This window comes from Cariama cristata, unplaced genomic scaffold (assembly GCF_000690535.1).
Source record: "Cariama cristata isolate BGI_N322 unplaced genomic scaffold, ASM69053v1 scaffold11172, whole genome shotgun sequence".
NCBI classification, from domain to species: Eukaryota; Metazoa; Chordata; class Aves; order Cariamiformes; family Cariamidae; genus Cariama; species Cariama cristata.
In genome coordinates, this window is record NW_009603259.1 from 25,375 (window position 1) to 41,873 (window position 16,499).

Genomic DNA, 16,499 nt, shown 5'->3' on the forward strand with positions numbered 1-16,499 from the left:
GCAGGCAGGCAGGTAGGCAAGAGGCCACTCAGATGAGTAAAAAAAGGGAAAATTGCCTCATTTCTTCAACTTTGCTACTCACTATGAAGATTGAGGGAACAGGTGCTGTTATAAATACAAGGAAAGGCAAGGAGCAACAGCTTGTCTGGATTATGGTCTTGAACCCAGTTTGTAATTTTAATTCTGATAACCAGGATTGCCAGCTCTTCTTCAGTCATATAATTCTTGGCAGGGAGGGAAGGAGGGAGGGACAGATAAATCCCAGCATATTTCCTTCTTCCTAGATGTGTCTAGCTCTTGAGATAATGCTGTAAAGTTTGTAAATGAGATGGGTTAAAACTTAAAGTAGATGGATAAAAGTGGAAATCTATGATTTTAAAATCAGTTTTGTGATTGGGATTTTCAGTATCTGAAAGTAGCAATATTGACTGTTAAGGGGTAAACTCTTAAATTTTTGTGGAAGGCAATGGTTCCGTCTGACATAATAGATGTTGTACCAGAGACAACAAAACTTTGAAAATATGTCCTTTGTTTAGGAAATATATTCTGATACAACTTCCTGATATTGAAATCAGTACCAATTCTGTTAACTTTACCTGGTATTACTTTAGATTTACTTTAATAAAAAGCTGGGCCAAATAGTAAGGCCAAAATTAGATCATTTACATCTTGCTGTATGTCAAATCAAATGCCAAAAAATATTTTTAAATGTAGGCATCCTTAATATTTGCGGAGAAGTGACCAAATGTGAACAGTCTTGTGCAGAGTTTACAAGGTTTTAGAATTCCTTTAAAGAGAAGGCTAAATTGCCCTCTGGGGAATAAAACAGTAATTTATGTCCTCCTGAGCTGCAGTGACAGAAGTAGAAAACTTTTATGGAGATTTTATTATAATTCAGCATTAGCACTGGCTGTCCTTTTGCCACTTTGAGCTAATTTTAATTTAAGATTCTTGACTTTTGCTTGGTAATGCTGGGTAGAAACAGCTGTCTTCTTGTCTATTATGACTTCCTTGGTATCACTCTCAGGGGACGAATAGGTCAAGTCTCTCTAATTTGAAGTCTCCATTTGAAGAATGACAAAAAGAATAAGCACTTGATACAGAGATACTTCTTTACTAATCTCAGCCTTTTAGATTTTATCAGCCGTACTTAAAATCAACACTCGTGGAGAATTAGCCTGTGTTTAATTAATTTTTTTTCCCCCAAAACTGATATAGACAATTTTTTAAAATCTAAAAATAAAATTTTAGGTTTTAAAAAAAGCATAAGAGATTGTGGGAATCTTTGGAAGGTGCTTTGCTTTAAGTCTAACACATAAACTTTGTATGAAGACTCATGAACAAGTATGTCTTCCATCTTAGTGGAAAAAGTATTCAGATGTTGCATATTAATCAAAAAACCTAGACTGAGTTTTTTGCAGGGTGGTTGTTTGGAGGCGGGGGGGGGGGAACCGGGGAAAAAATGGACATAACTACGTATTGCCTACCACCCTCCTGAGATGTGGTACCCACAACTGGAAGCAAGACTTTACCTGTAGCCTTGCAAGTCCCCCATAGACTGGAAGGAATTCCTTCAGGATTTTGTTTGTGCATCTCAGTACAGTCTGTTCTTTCCTTTCTAATGCCTTGCTGATGATCCATTTTCATCTTGTGATCCACAATAACCTCCAAACCTTTTTCAGTAGGACATTCACATAGCCATTGTTGCCCATGTTTTTATGCAGTTGATTTGTTTGTGCATATGTGTGTTCATTGTTGTTCAGTTGTCCCCACTGAATTTCACTCTATTGTTTTTAGAACTTTCTACAAATGTATCAAGAAAGTTTTGAATTCTAAGCCTGACATCTAGGATATTGGAATACTACCTGGTTTGGGATTGTATGTGTTTTAAATTCATATGCTGTCTATTGCATCATCCAGATTACTGTGATTTATCCAGCATCGAATGCAAGCCCATTCTGCCAGTCAATGGCTAACAATTCTCCGCAGTATTTTATTCAACTAGTTTTAAGTATTGCTTGAAGTTCAACTGAGAGTGTTTTCACCTAGACAACGCTGTCTTAATTTGCTTCTCTCCTATGTGAACCAGGGTCTAGGGCCTTAGTGGGATCACAAAATGACCGTTATTATTTCTCCTTTATTTGTCTTGTTTCTAGAAGGAAATTAGATTGGCTTGACCCAATGTTAGTTGTTGTTAACCCATTTAAGCAGTTGTAGACTTATACACTATATGTATTTTTGTAGAAAAATTACTGGTTTGGTACACTGTTCTATGCTGGGTGATGAGAAGACTAATAAGATATAAAAAGATTCTTTAAGAAAAACAGAGATTTCCATATACCATACATAGCATCAGTAAGACACAAAGATCAAACAAGGTGGACCATTCCTGTCAAACTAGAGGGAAGTCAAAGATACTTATTAAAAATATGAAACACCTGGATTATTTTCTTTGCTTCTGTTGAAATATTCTTTAGAATAGTTAATGAGATCTAACAAGAATTGGCAAGAAGATACTTTCAGGAAGCTCAATGGAGGTTTTTCAAAATCACATAATATCTGAAAATTGCAAATTTAAATTGTGGTGAAACAATCTCATATTTATTTAAGTGGATTCAGTAGCAAAGATTGGACTATAGAAGTGTTTCGATATAGTGTGATGTGAGGGGGGAGACCTCTAGATGCATATGTTCTGATTCTTGTGTTTGTATGGTTTATTAATTCCAGGAAAAAAATAAAGTACAGTTGAACAAATGCACAGAAAAAGAAAATGGGACAGCCAGTTATCTCTGGAGAAGATAGTAAGGTAAAATGATGTGATAGTGCAACTACAGTACTTTACCATAGAAAAACTTAAGTATCAACAGGTTTTCAAAAAGACTTTATAGTATAGCCATTTCTGTCAGATCTCAAAACAGGTAGTGTTTTTCTGAATTCCAGCAGAAATGAACTGCTTAAAGAAATCAAAGCTTTTATTAAAAAGGGGGGGGGGGGGGGGGGGGGGGGACTTGTCATTGTTGAGAAACAAAAGAAATGTAACCTTACTTCAGAGTAAGGCCTGAGAACTCAGGATAATAAAATGAAACTCTAAGAAATTGGCATAAAAATCAAGATGGTGCTTGACCTACTAGTCTTTGAGTGTATAGGGAGTTATAATACTGAAATGTGCTGGTAATCCTAAACAGATCGTGTTAGGTTAGCAGTGCGAAGAAAGGCCAGACCACACAGAGCTATACAGCAAACAGATGATATGTATAGAATGATAAAAGAGAAAGTAATGTGATCACTAAAAAGGTTGTCCAATAAATGTAACTTGATCGCTCTTAAAGGCATAAGTATTAAGGGGAGTAAAAATCTAGTGTACAAGGGTAACAGACCAAGAAGCAATAAGCAGCATGAGCTGATGATGGAGGAAAAATCATGTCAGATGAGCTTAATTAATATTTTGAAGATTGAATTACAGACGGCTGCAATGGAACAGATGTAATTTATATGGCTGTCAGATTCTGCTCCTATTTATACAGATGAAAATCCTGACTGACGCTGTTGACATCCATTGAGTTTTTGCTGATTGAACTCAGAGAACAAGGAACGCATCCCTAGCATTCACTGAATCAACATTTTCATTGTAAATATGCATTTGAACATGGCTATGCATATTAGCATAGTCAGGTAAATTTATACATCATAGAAAGAAGATAAATGTATAGATCTGTGGTTCTGGGGGAAGTAGGAAATGAGCTGTGGATAATACTTATGCAAGCTTGTTTTGGCTTGAAAACAAGATGGTCTAAATGAGAAGTTACTGAAAGATAATGTGTTTACTGAGAGGACATGGTGCACTTGAGGAGCTTGTGCCACACGTTTTATGGTCTGGAATGTGGTATGAGGGTATGCCAGGACTGATGGAAAATACAAACTGTGCTGGGGTAATGCCAGAGGATTGCAGAGGCTGGAGGGAGACAAACCTGTAACCTCCTTCATCCCGCAGGGAGTGGTCCTTAGGCATGCTCTTCCCTCAAAGTACTCCCTAATTTTGAAGGGCCCTAGTTTTGAAGGTTCCTAATTTGGAACAGAGCTGTGGGGTGAGACTGGGAACAGCTCTCAGTCTCGCTTCCAGCACTTGCCTGTTCAGCAACGCAGATGCACCCTGAATCACAGGGTAATCCAAGACAATTTACTGAATGAACTTGTGCCATGCTCAGTATTCCAAAATGTGACTAGTTTCCTTTTTGCAATGGGAATTAAGATCCCCTAGGCAATGTTTAAACTGCTCATAAAGTACGTACTCAGATTATGAAGGACATTAAGGTGTGAGGTAGTGATGGGACAGTAATATTGTAGAAACTGATCCCATTAAAGTAGAAATATGGGTTAAAAAAAAGAAAATTACTTTACATAAAAGTTATTTTTTAATGCTAAGAAATATTAGGATTATTTTGAAATTGTTTTGAATAATGCTGGATTTCAAATTCCCTGTAGCAGATTCCAGTGGAATGTGTGAGAGCGCCATGGGGTGTATAAACACAAGTCTTAAAGTAACTTTTTAGCTCACTGACTCCCATGTTACCGCTACCAGCCACGACATACACTTCTCTCTATAAAATAGAAACACAAGTACTCATAAGCTTCAAAGTTATGAAGTCAGTACAAAGGGATAGAATAAATGGAATTTAATAGTGTCTACAGCATAGGGATATTTTTAAGTATACTCAATGCGCAGTGTGCCAAATAGTGAGGAAAAGATAGTAGGACAGGAGGGCACATAGTTGTTGCTATATAGCTGGAAGGAGTTATTTGATGGCTATATTACTGCTCACCCTGAGAGTATTGCTAATTTGATGTTTGCACATTGAAAGGTAATATCTTAGTACAGAAGCAATTAAAGTGATAGGAATCTTTTTCTTAGTCATCTCTGTTCTACTCTAGATGTCTTTTTTCTCAGTCGGGCACCTGAATTTTCACAAGGTAGAGAAGCAAAGTTGTAACACAATAACTCTAACTCAGAGGACTATGCAGTCTTTGTCTCTCACTGCTGGATACTTAGGATAAGTACTGGGCATACCGACCTTCAGAAATGCCAGCTCTGAGAAGAAACAAACATATGCTGTGGGTGAAGGAAACGGAAGGCTAACGAGGCTTTCATCAGATGCCTTTCTCTGCTTGTAGTGTAGCTCCCTTTCTCTAGCTTGCTATTTAGCCTACAAGCCTCAGGGAAACAGATTTTCTCAGTCTAAGTTTTTACAATGCCTTGCGGAGCATGGAAGCCTTACATCATACAGTAGTTCCTTTATTGATCACTGAAATACAGCCGGATTTGCCTTCTGTGCAACTTTTCTTTTCCCTCCTGGTCACCAGCAATAGCACAAGCCTAAGCAGAGAGGGGGTTAGCTTTCTCCCAGAGGACTGGGAATCCTAAACAAAAACTCCTCTGAGCATGCAGCCATAGCAATATCTCTCCAAGCCACACGGGACCACGTTATGTCTTATGTAGCTTTGTAGCTCTATGTGGTAGTGAATGCAGTGAAAAACCCTACACATAGCATGTTCAGGAACTCAATATTTTCAGTCCTGGTGAAGAAAAGCACTTAATGAACTCAGTGGGAACAAATAAAGACAAGGAGAATATGCTGTTCTCCAGTGCCCAAGTTAGGAGGCAGTGACATTAGCTCTGGGAGGCAGCCACATTAGCTGTGGGAGGCAGCCAGAATAAATATCCCCTCCCCACTCAGCTCTGGCAGTGGAGTTGTTTCTGTGCCCAGTCCCTGCTTTCAGGACAGTAGTTGATGAGCAGGCATAGGAATTTGTGCTTTAACTCTGCCTTTGTTCTTCTCTAGCTCAGCTCATCCTTTCCTTCGTCCTATTTGAAGGGCACCCATAGCAAGAGCTCTGTTGCCTATCACTGCAGTCCCGGGGCATGTCCCTTTAAACCTTGCCATCTTCCTTTTTCCCAAGAGAGTAAAAGGTAAGTATTTTTCAGTGCTAAAAATAGACAGAGCAGAATTGTTCAGGGAGTTCATGTGCAGCCTGGATGTATGTGGCTTCCTCCAGCCAATGCGGCTGCTGACGGTCTGACTCATTGCTCTTCCGTGATACGTTTCTCCACCACTATTATGTCTTTCATGAATGAATCCTTAAGTGTCCTTTAAAATGAATAATATGGTTTTGTCATTGTTTGACCAGCCAGAGGATAAGAAGATGAGATGGGATATCACAGAGAACATTTATTTCCAGGCACTTTTACTGTAATAAACTGCCTCTGTGAACATAGCTCTGAATAATAACACCTATAGGGAAAAAAGGACATCTGTTCAGGCCTTCCATGAAGTGACAGTAATATCAGCCTAATGGAGAGACTACTAAGCTTTCCTGAATAAATTAATGTTATGAAGTTTTAATGGAGGTCTGAAATAGATGTGAGAATTAAAGAGAATATAAAAACTAGGTATTCTGTGGAGCTTTACTTAAGTTGATATAAAATTCTCTCTTTCAGATGATTGCATAAAAGTAAAGTGTATTTTTCAAGCTAGCTTTAATGATCTATATCAACTGCACTATATTACAGAAGGAGAGCTTTTAAAATATGACTTTAGCTGGTGAGTAGAGGTATCAGCCATCTGCTCTGTGAGATAAATACATTCAGCTGGATCAAGCAATCGCCGTGAAGACCAGGGCTGAGAAGAGATAGTTGGGGCCAAGTGGTTTTAGGACTTGTTCCCTAACAGCCCTATCACATTATAAATTAACCTTGGATTGCATCTGAGCTGGCTGGTTGTGATCTCTAAAGAGTATGCAGGTTGGGATTGGTCGAGTGTACTTAATTCCTGCCCCTAAATCAGGCCTGGTAAAATCATAGAGCACACCTGGGGGGAAGGGAAACAGGTATAAAGGATCTGGCTGTTCCAGTTTTGTGTTTGCTAAGGTGGGTATCAGGTTGTTTTTTCTTCTTATTCTTTGTCAATCTGGAGCAATGCTTATTAATTTAGGATCCCCTTTTCAATACTATATCATGCTAGAACTTCAATTTGTTGTAGCAGCTTCAATACACTGGTGAGTGCTTATTTTTTTAAATATTTTAATGACCGTGGAGCACTTGTCATCTCTTTGGAATCTCTTTGCAGGTGACTTTCAATAGACTTGGAAATGTTCTACAAAATCTGTTTTTGTGCCTCTTTGTGGTTGACCATGGTATAATCTTCTTCATGTTGACTTTCTATAGGCTACCTGATGTACTGTATACTAGGTAATGCAAGGAACTCATTATTTCAGCTATATGTTTATATATAAATGCATTATTGTTTCTTGTAAAAAAAATTGATAGAAAACATAAGTGTTGGTTTTTTTTTTTCACTTAGTGAATGATTCTGAAGCTGGTCCTCATAGAGGAAAAGAAAAGTTAGCTTACTTGGCCCTGAAGAAAATATCTCTGTTTAGGTAGTTTATGTGGTATTATTACTGTGGTAATCACGTCCCTGGGCTCTCAGTTTCAAAAGAACATTTATGTCACTTTAAGTAGTTGCCATGGAAATCCTCACAGCATGAATCTCTTCAGTGAAGACCTTATGGCAGATAACTTAAATTATGTCTATTTCCCCGAACACATCGGGCACTAGTGTGAAAGGGGTTTTGTGTGCCTTTAAAACACATGCACAAGAACTACTACTTGCTTGCTCTAGCATACGTTTCCTAACCTTGCTTCTTGAAATCAGATAAATGAATATCAGATTCTAATACTGTGCATTTATTTGAGAAAGCAATACAATGAATTAAAGAAATCTCTTTTAGCTCCCAGTCACCTAAAATATTTTCAGATGAACCTCTTTCTTTTTTTTGAAAGACTTCTGTATGCCGAGCTTTTAGGAATACAAATATGGGAGACATTGCTGGCATTTGAATGCTTTCCATTGCTCTACTGCAGAGCCTGCTCTGGGTAGGTGTAATCTTTGCTAGGGCAGTGTCAAATCTAAAAAATGGAAAAACATGAATAGTCTTTTGGTTTCAATTTATAACTCTTTTTTGTTTAGATGACTAATGAGCTAATTTTAGAGATTACCTTGGACTACATTTAACTTCTAGTTGAATTCCAAAATAATGAGAAATAAGTTAGTTAACTGACTGGTTTTGGTTTGTTTGGTGGTTTTTTGGTTTTTTTTTTGAGATGTTCTCATTATTCTCCAGTGCTGTCTTATCTTGAATAAGGTACACTATTAGAGTCAAGTTAAAACCTGCAGATGAGAAGTGTCGTATTGGAGTGTACCTTGTGTGAAGCAACCTTCATGTGCTGATGCAGTTCCATCATTGTGTCTGGCTTTAGCTATAATGCCTATGTAGACAGAGAGCCAAATTGTCCTCTGTTGCAGTGCTGCAAGATCAGGGTAATTCCATTAGCTACATATTTACACAAATACAGCTGAGAATAGCATTTGTCCCTATATAGGGACATATGAGAAAATTAATAGAATGGGTTCATTGCAAAATGTTAAGAAATAAATATGGAAAATAGCAGTTTAATGACAAAACATACAGGCTGTACAAAATAATCAGTAACACAAGTTTTCAAAATATTTTCTACTGTTTCTGTGTCTTGTTTTTAAGCAAGATGAATATTGGTACCTTTCACAAGGAGTATTTTTGTTAGTCCTGCAGGGCAAGGAACTTGAAGATTCATGGGATCATACAAACTGGAGTTATCTCTGTCCAGCTCCCACTGCACTGATGTTGATGTCCTGGAAATGGCATCTGTGGCTAACTTGGTGCCAGCTGCAGCAAAGGCCAGTCTCAAATACAGGTGGAGATGGCACTCATGGTGGTTTAAAGCACACAGATGAGCAACAACAGAAAAGAAGTTTGCTTTGCCACTTAACAGCTCCTCCCATAGTAGATAAAAGGAGTACTTCATTCTCCTGAGCTTTCAGTCTGTCTCTCCATTCACTATGTTCCCTTTTAAAATTGAGTCTGTTTAGCTTCCCCTGCCAGACGCTCTGGCACAGTTCCTCAGGCACTTAAATATCATTGCCGATTTGGGCTTCTGAGCCTACATCTTATTTCCCTCTGAGGGGGAGGAAGTTTTGCAAGTGGAGTCAATTTTGCTATAGAGGAAATAAATGCCATGAAACCTTTCTATTAGATTAAAACTGATAATAAAACCCAGCCTTTGCCCCCCTGTGAGGAATGTCTGTGAGCTGCCCAGCCCTGCTGCCTGGGATGCTGTGAAAAGGCGGGGTTACGTGGAGCATTCAGTGTAGTTGGCTTCCAGTGAAACCCAGGATAGTTCTTCCCCCTTGTACAATCTGCTTTTTCTGTCCTCCAGCAGTATGTATGGAGTGGATCCAACCCACAGAGAGCACAGATGTAGCTGCTCCATAAAAGCTTCTGAAACATCCTGTGTCTGACATAAATAAAAATGACCTTTCGTATCAATCTCTATCTCTCTGACTGCCAATAATGGGCTGGTTGTGTTCGCCAAGCACACGCAGTATGCTTGGCACAAATTTCACCAGTATGGGCAAGATATAACTAATTACTGCATAAAAATACGCAAAAGGCATATATAGGTGTGTTTGTGTGTATACGTGTGTGTATATATACAATGTAAATAAACTCTGTACAATTATGCAATGGTATTTTGGGGAATGCAGAATACAGCAAAGCAACATTTGCGTTATTGTAGAGTAGCAGCCTGATTCTGTTAACGTACTGGCATAAATCAGGGCAGCTGCATCTAAAATGGCAAGGATGTAAGTAGTAGCAAATTGCTTTCAGTAAAGAATTGGGTGTAAATTGCCTAGTTTATATCCAAAACATGGAAGAAATAGCTTTAGACAACTGAACATTGTCATCCATGTTGGAAATAGCCAGAGTTGGTTAATTTTAATTTTAAACTCTGGGATAAGGCAATCTGATTCCAGTGCTGGCATACAGTTTCCTATCTTGGTTTAAAAGTAAAGCTAATCTATTACTTCTTGGTGGATAAAAAAAAAAAAAATAAATAATTCTTGTCACTCTGTGAAGGTTTTACTTCGTTTCATTCAGTGTTTACTATTGTCTTCCTGAAGAGAATAACAAGATACTGTCTGATGAAGGAACCTGCACACTGATTGTTTATTTGCCACTTGATAATAAGGCATATAGGGTTTGAACCATGTGGGTTGTTAGTCACCAATATCAGGAAGCAATCAGTAACTTAACATTTTTCTCAGGTTGTCATAAACAAAGCTGATCTATTTGTAATTCGACAATCTGCTGATGATTTTTTTTCCCCCAAGTCAAAATGTGGTGTTCACCCTCTTTTTGTAATGTATGCCAAGATGCTACAGACAGCTCACAAATGTGTTCAGGCAAATAATTGCCACTGGAGGAATGACTTTGTAATAACATGGGCTTTCTGTCAGCACTTGCTTCTATTTTACAGAGTAACTGTATTTAGGGAGTAGGAGTTATCCTCTAGCTCACTAGCAACACTGTGGTGCTTCCTGCATGGCTCAGTTGATCTTGCTGCAATACTGTGGAGCTGTACCAGGAGGGGTTGGAAATGCCTCTAAAAGCAGACCCTGCGACTGGGATGTTCCTGCAGGACAGCAAAGATTTGAGTTTGACTTCCTTCTCCTGTGCAGAGATGGGAGCTGTTCCTGGGGCTTCTGCTTCTTGTGAGACTCTTTTCCTGGGACTGGTGGGTAAAATGAGGTTATAGGTCTCTGGCTGTGATTTGCAAGAAGAGAATGAGCTTTGCTTGGCTCTTGGATAAAGTAAAGTACAGGGCCCTGTGGCTCCTTGGTGGAGGTGGTTCTCTGCAGCACCCTGAGAGCAGAGGGTGGCATTTAAATGACTCTCCAGGCTTTTTTTTTTTGTGGTGCAGCCCTGGACAGCTGTGTGTTGGGTGTGCTCTTCTCTGCTCAGCACAGTGAGTGTCGTAGAGTCCACTTGGAGGTGTCTAAAGCTGCCTTCTGCACCGAGTCCGGACACTGCCCTGGGGTTTTGGGAGGAAAAGAGAGATACCAAAAAGCTAGCTAAGGTGCAATGACTGCATTTCAGGATCAAACCCCAGCAGTAATTGGAAATTGTGTGCTGAAGCTTTCAAGCTTCAGTTCTACGCATTGGCATGTGTTTAGTTGTTTTACTCAATTGGATTGTCAAATTTGTTTTCAAACTCTCAAGCATACGGTTTGAACTTATGGGCAACTTATATAGAAGAATTTAAGTCTGCTATGAGTGAAGTACAAGCTTCATCACCTACATGCTTTAGTATTGCCTTCTCAGCAAACTAGTTTCCTTCAAGGGGAAAAATGTTAAAACACCTTTAAATACTATTTTTGCTATAGTTGTACAGCACTGCAGAAGTCCTATTTTTTCTCTGACATAGTAAGAATGTACCCAAATTCCTCACTGAAGTTCCAAATATGCTTAGTTTATGCTTTGTCATAGCCATGATATCTTTCTCAGTGGATTATAAGGTTATATAATGTAGTGTTTTTAGAACCCAAATAATTTTGCTCCAACTTCAGTGTAATTTATTTCCCAAACTGGGGATGGATTTTTTTATTTAGCTATGTAATGGCCGTGTAAATGCACCTATTTAACAACTGTAAACATACAAAGCAGTGTTCAAATCTTCCAGCATGTGGTTCTGATGCAACTTATAATGAATTATGAGGCCAAAGATCTTGGAGATATATTTAACCTAGAGCAACAGCAACTTAGAAAGAATTGTTCTATGATTTGTAGACCCCAAACAGGAGAGCTGTCTGTGGAAGGGTATCTGATATGTGCATTGGGATTGATTTACCTAATGACTTTGCCATTTCAGGGCTTGTTTCTGGAAAGGCACTGAATACAAACTGTCTGACCTTGTGTATGTGTATATATATTACCCTAGCTTTCAAGCTTCAATCAAAATTCCAGTAGCATTAAAAGGGAGAGGTTTTATGCACTTCCACATTTTCTAGACAATCGCTGAAAATATTGCTGACTGGATCGAGCATAAGATCTTTCTGTACCAGATAGTGCTAGGACCTGTAGGTCAATTATTTACTCTGAGCTACAGGGCAAATATTAACTCTGTCTTCTTCATTATCACTTTAAAATCAACAGTTTTAATTTGGGTCCAACTAGCTATTATTCTGCATACTTGGATGTTGAAGAGTAGCTCTACAAGTACTTGTGTATTCAATCAGAAACAAACCGGGAGGTGATGAACTTCATTAACCTGAAGTGTTCATTCAAGTGCACAGTGGATTACTAACTGAAAATAAAATAAATAACATGAAACCTCAAAGCCCTGAGATGTCTGCATTATGAACAGAAGCTGGTTTTGTAGAAATTTATTAGATAAGTAATTTTTCTTCCTTTACTTACACACAATGATGGTAGGAGGGTTGCTTTCTGTGCATCTATTCTATGAAATAAATGTGGCTGGAGAGCTGAAATCAGAGTTCAATGACTCTTTTTAACAGAATGAAAGCCTTTATTATCTTCATGCAACAAGATATGATTGGTTTACAGGTGTGAGTAAACGTTGTGTGGGTTTGAGGAAAGAGTTTACTACCACACACCTGATTTTACCATTTTACCAATCTATTAATCTAGTTCTCTGCCTCTAGGGTTTGTTACTTCATAGGAACAAGCAAGATCTAAAAATAAAGTATGCATGGAGGAAGAAGAGTTCTCTTGACTTTTGCAAGCTGTCAGTTTATGCATTGCAAGATGAAATGTAGTTAGCATTGGATCATTATTGTGCCTTAACTGTTCTGTGGCTTTTTGTTTTGTTTTTTAAAAAAATGGACAATCTTGAGCTCTGCTGTTGATCTCTGATTGTTTACTACACGATCTGTGAGGGTCTGTGTTTTCTCTTGTAGCGCTCTCAGAACCACAAACATACAGGTTTTGCATAAAGTTGCTTTTTGTAGATCTTATTTCAATACTATAGAAAGAGCTGGTTGAAGACTTAAGCTTTATTTACTGTACCAGGATTATTTCTTTTTTTAAGTATGATGATTACTTCAGGTGATACTAGTTGTTTTGAACTGGTGCTGTTATGTAATGTAACCTTGCTAATCAACATTTTTGTTTGTTATGGACTTGTATTTCAACGCTTAATAAGTGTCATAGTGAGACACTATCAATTTATTTCCATAATTCATGTAAGTCAGCGTAGCTCAAAATGAGAAGTATTTCTTTCTCTTTACAAAACTTACCAGTTTTCTCATTGGGATTAAACATTTTAAAGTCACTGAACAACCACAGCTTCTCTTGATGCTATACTCAACAACTGGTAGGATTGAGTTGCATCACCTTTTCCTGTTTGAAGTGAAGGGGAAAACTCCTGCTGATTTCCAGGACAGGTGAGATTCAGGCTTGGAGTAACTCTCTGTGGATGCTTGTAGGTAGACTCAAACTCCTTTCTGCATGTTTCTAAGCTTTCAAGTCAGCTTCAGCTTGTGATTCTGGACAATTCTGCATGTGTTTTAAGATAATTAATTTATGAAGCATGGTTGTCATGGATTCTGATTTAGGATCCTGCTGACTATGCCAATTTGTCACAAATGAGTGATTTGAATTGCTCAAAGAATCACCATCAGAGGTATTGGCAAAAGTGGTTTTAATATGAATTTGTAAAAGTGTGATTTAACAAAGTTCAATGGCAAGGTTCACTCTTACTACATGGAAGAAACATACAAAGGAAAATCAAGTTAGAATCAAGCTAGAATGATTTACACAGAGACTGGAGATGAAAAGGGGTAAGGGAGACTCTTCTGTTGCATCAGGAGGTTCAGAATGGACCCCCTTGCTTTCTAAACTCCATCAGAAGCTTAGGTGTGGGTAGGTCCAATCTTAGTCTCAGACTTGGACAATGGTTTATGTCTAAAGGATTATATATGCAAAGTTTGTAATAATTGAGTAGCTACATGGAATACTAATGTTCTATTAGTATTAATTTGGAATACTATCAGTCACTTGCCGAGGATCTGTGGCAAACAAGGGGTCTCTCCTCCTTGGGTAAGGAAGGATCTCTCTGCCTTAGGTGAGGAATCTCAAACCTCGAGAGAGGTCCCTGCTCAAGGGGGGAGTCATCTGGAGTGCAGTCCAGTTGCAAGTTGGAGAGAGCTCGAATTGGGCTCATCCAAAGATCTGCCATCGGTAAAAGTTCTCTCTGCCTTGAGGAGGAACGTTGAGAAGTGATCCAGCTCAAGGGGAGAGCACTGCCATGCGGCCATGCTGCCTAGCAGGGAAAGCTCAAAGAAGGTGTTGAGAAGTGTTCCAGCTCAAGGGGAGAGCACTGCCATGCAGCCGTGCTGCCTAGCAGGGAAAGCTCAAAGAAGGCTCGCTTAGGCTGTTACATTTATGGGATAAAGCAGTTGGCTCATAGTCAAATTGCATACAATGTAAGACTCCTTGTAACCACAACTTTGTTCATTGACAAATGAGTCTTGGAAAAACCACCCTCTGTTCATGTGTTAATCGCATGATTGTTTTTCCAAGGTCATCGATGATCATTGGGTCACTGTTCCTCTGTGGGTTTCCTAGAGGAGTTCATGGCCTGGATACGGCTCAGGCCTTTACCTCCTTTGGAGCCTGTACCAAACTGTTGCTAGTTTGGTTGAGGGGTCAAGTGCATCTGTCACAATCATGCAGGTATGGCTTCTGGTCTGTGAGGGCTTTATTGTAATACTGCTTAGAGTATGTATTTGTATAAGGCTTTGCTTTTGAGTCTCGGAGAAACAGTGAGTAACAGATGGACTGGCCATGCAATACTGTACTAATGAGGCTAGCATAATCCTGCCAAAATGTCGTAAGTTTAGTAAGTATGAGGTGACACCACATCTGCATGATTCAGATAGAAAATGGGTGCCCAGATCAAGGTACAGGTGCACCTGGTATAGAAAGAGCTGTAAAGAAAGAAAAACAATAATGTATATGCATAGGATGTGGATTTGTGCTGGTGTGTTGTCATGGACATGCATGAACAAGCACATTGTCTCTAGCAGTGTGTTAGGGCACTTTGTAGACAACATGCCTAACCAAGCCTTTGATACTGAACTAAGCCTGAAATCCTTCTTTATGAGGCAAGATTAGCACTGGAGTGCCCAGACTGTGATCCCAGCAGCTCTGGTGCTGAAGTATCTACTGAGCTGACCACACATACACAGAAAGAGTGCCTAACAGCTAAAAGGACTCCAGGAACCAAACTTGCATCTGGCCAGCTTCCTCATAAGCAGAGCAGCATGGGTGCATCTAACTATAGAAGTACTGTTGTTGGGGCAGTTTACAATATATATATAATATGGAGGAAGAATAAAGAACCTGAAAAAGATTCACTGACTGATCAGGAGTCCCCTGGAACTATTCGAAGACTCGGAAAAAGAAGTTGCGGTTTTGTAAATCACAGTGGTTAAGCACCTTGGAAGGAGTAAATGATAAGTCCTCTCTATGCTCTCATTTGTGCTCTGGCTAGCAAATAATTATTGAATTGGGGGGTGGGGATGAGGTCAAGGAGAAAAAAAAAACAACTGAAGTAGTTCTCAAGAGACACTAAACACAAAATTCTCTTCTCCCAGTACTTGGTATTTAAACATTTTTATAAATCTTCTTATGCTGGTTTGATCCTGATTCTTAGGCATACTTATGGGACTGGACACCTCTTACATAGTTTTTAGATGACAGCAGCTCCTCCATGTTAATTGATGATCTGCTCAGTCCTGGATTCTGAGCACAGGCAGTGGCAGAACTGCAGATGTTGGAGCTCTGGCTTAATGCTGCTGGCCTGGTTCTTATTCTGATTGGAGTCACCTAGCATGGGACTTGGGTAGAATGCAGGTGTTCAAGCACAAGTTGTCATAAAAGGACTTAATCACGAATATAGCTTGAGTGGAGCCTTAACTGTAAATCCTGGGAGGTGTCTAATCCAAAAGTACCTTAATTCTGAAACTTCCATGGCACTCAGTGCCTCTGGAAGGGTGAAGAGCTGTTGATTATTCTGGACATTATTCTAGGTGTTTCTGTATTTTATTCACTTATCGTTTAGTTTGAAATATTTCTATATTTCTGTGTTTACCCTCTAACTGGTGGACTACAAATTTAACACTTTGGTACCCTAGATCCCTCAACCATAGATGTTCACTGAAGGAGTAGGCAATTCTGCAGGCACACGGACACATCAATACCAATGATAATCAGATAAATGACTTCTTTGTTCAAAGGGAGTGTTATAGCTCCTTTTCATGTGTGATAGCTCACACCCATAATAGCCTTAAGGACAAGACTTAATCTCTCAGATGAGGTCCCCTGTTATTAGGAGGATGTAGCAAAATTCTGCTGTATGCTTTACTAGAAAAGCTAGTGAACTTAAGTATAAGTTATAGAGTAAATCCAAGCCATCTGAGTCTTTCTCATCAGAAGAATGAACACATTGAAAAAAACACACGATAGCTCAGTTTAATGAGCTTTATAGGTGATAAATTAAAGAAATATTTTCTCAACTTAATTAGAATTACAAAATTCAAGAA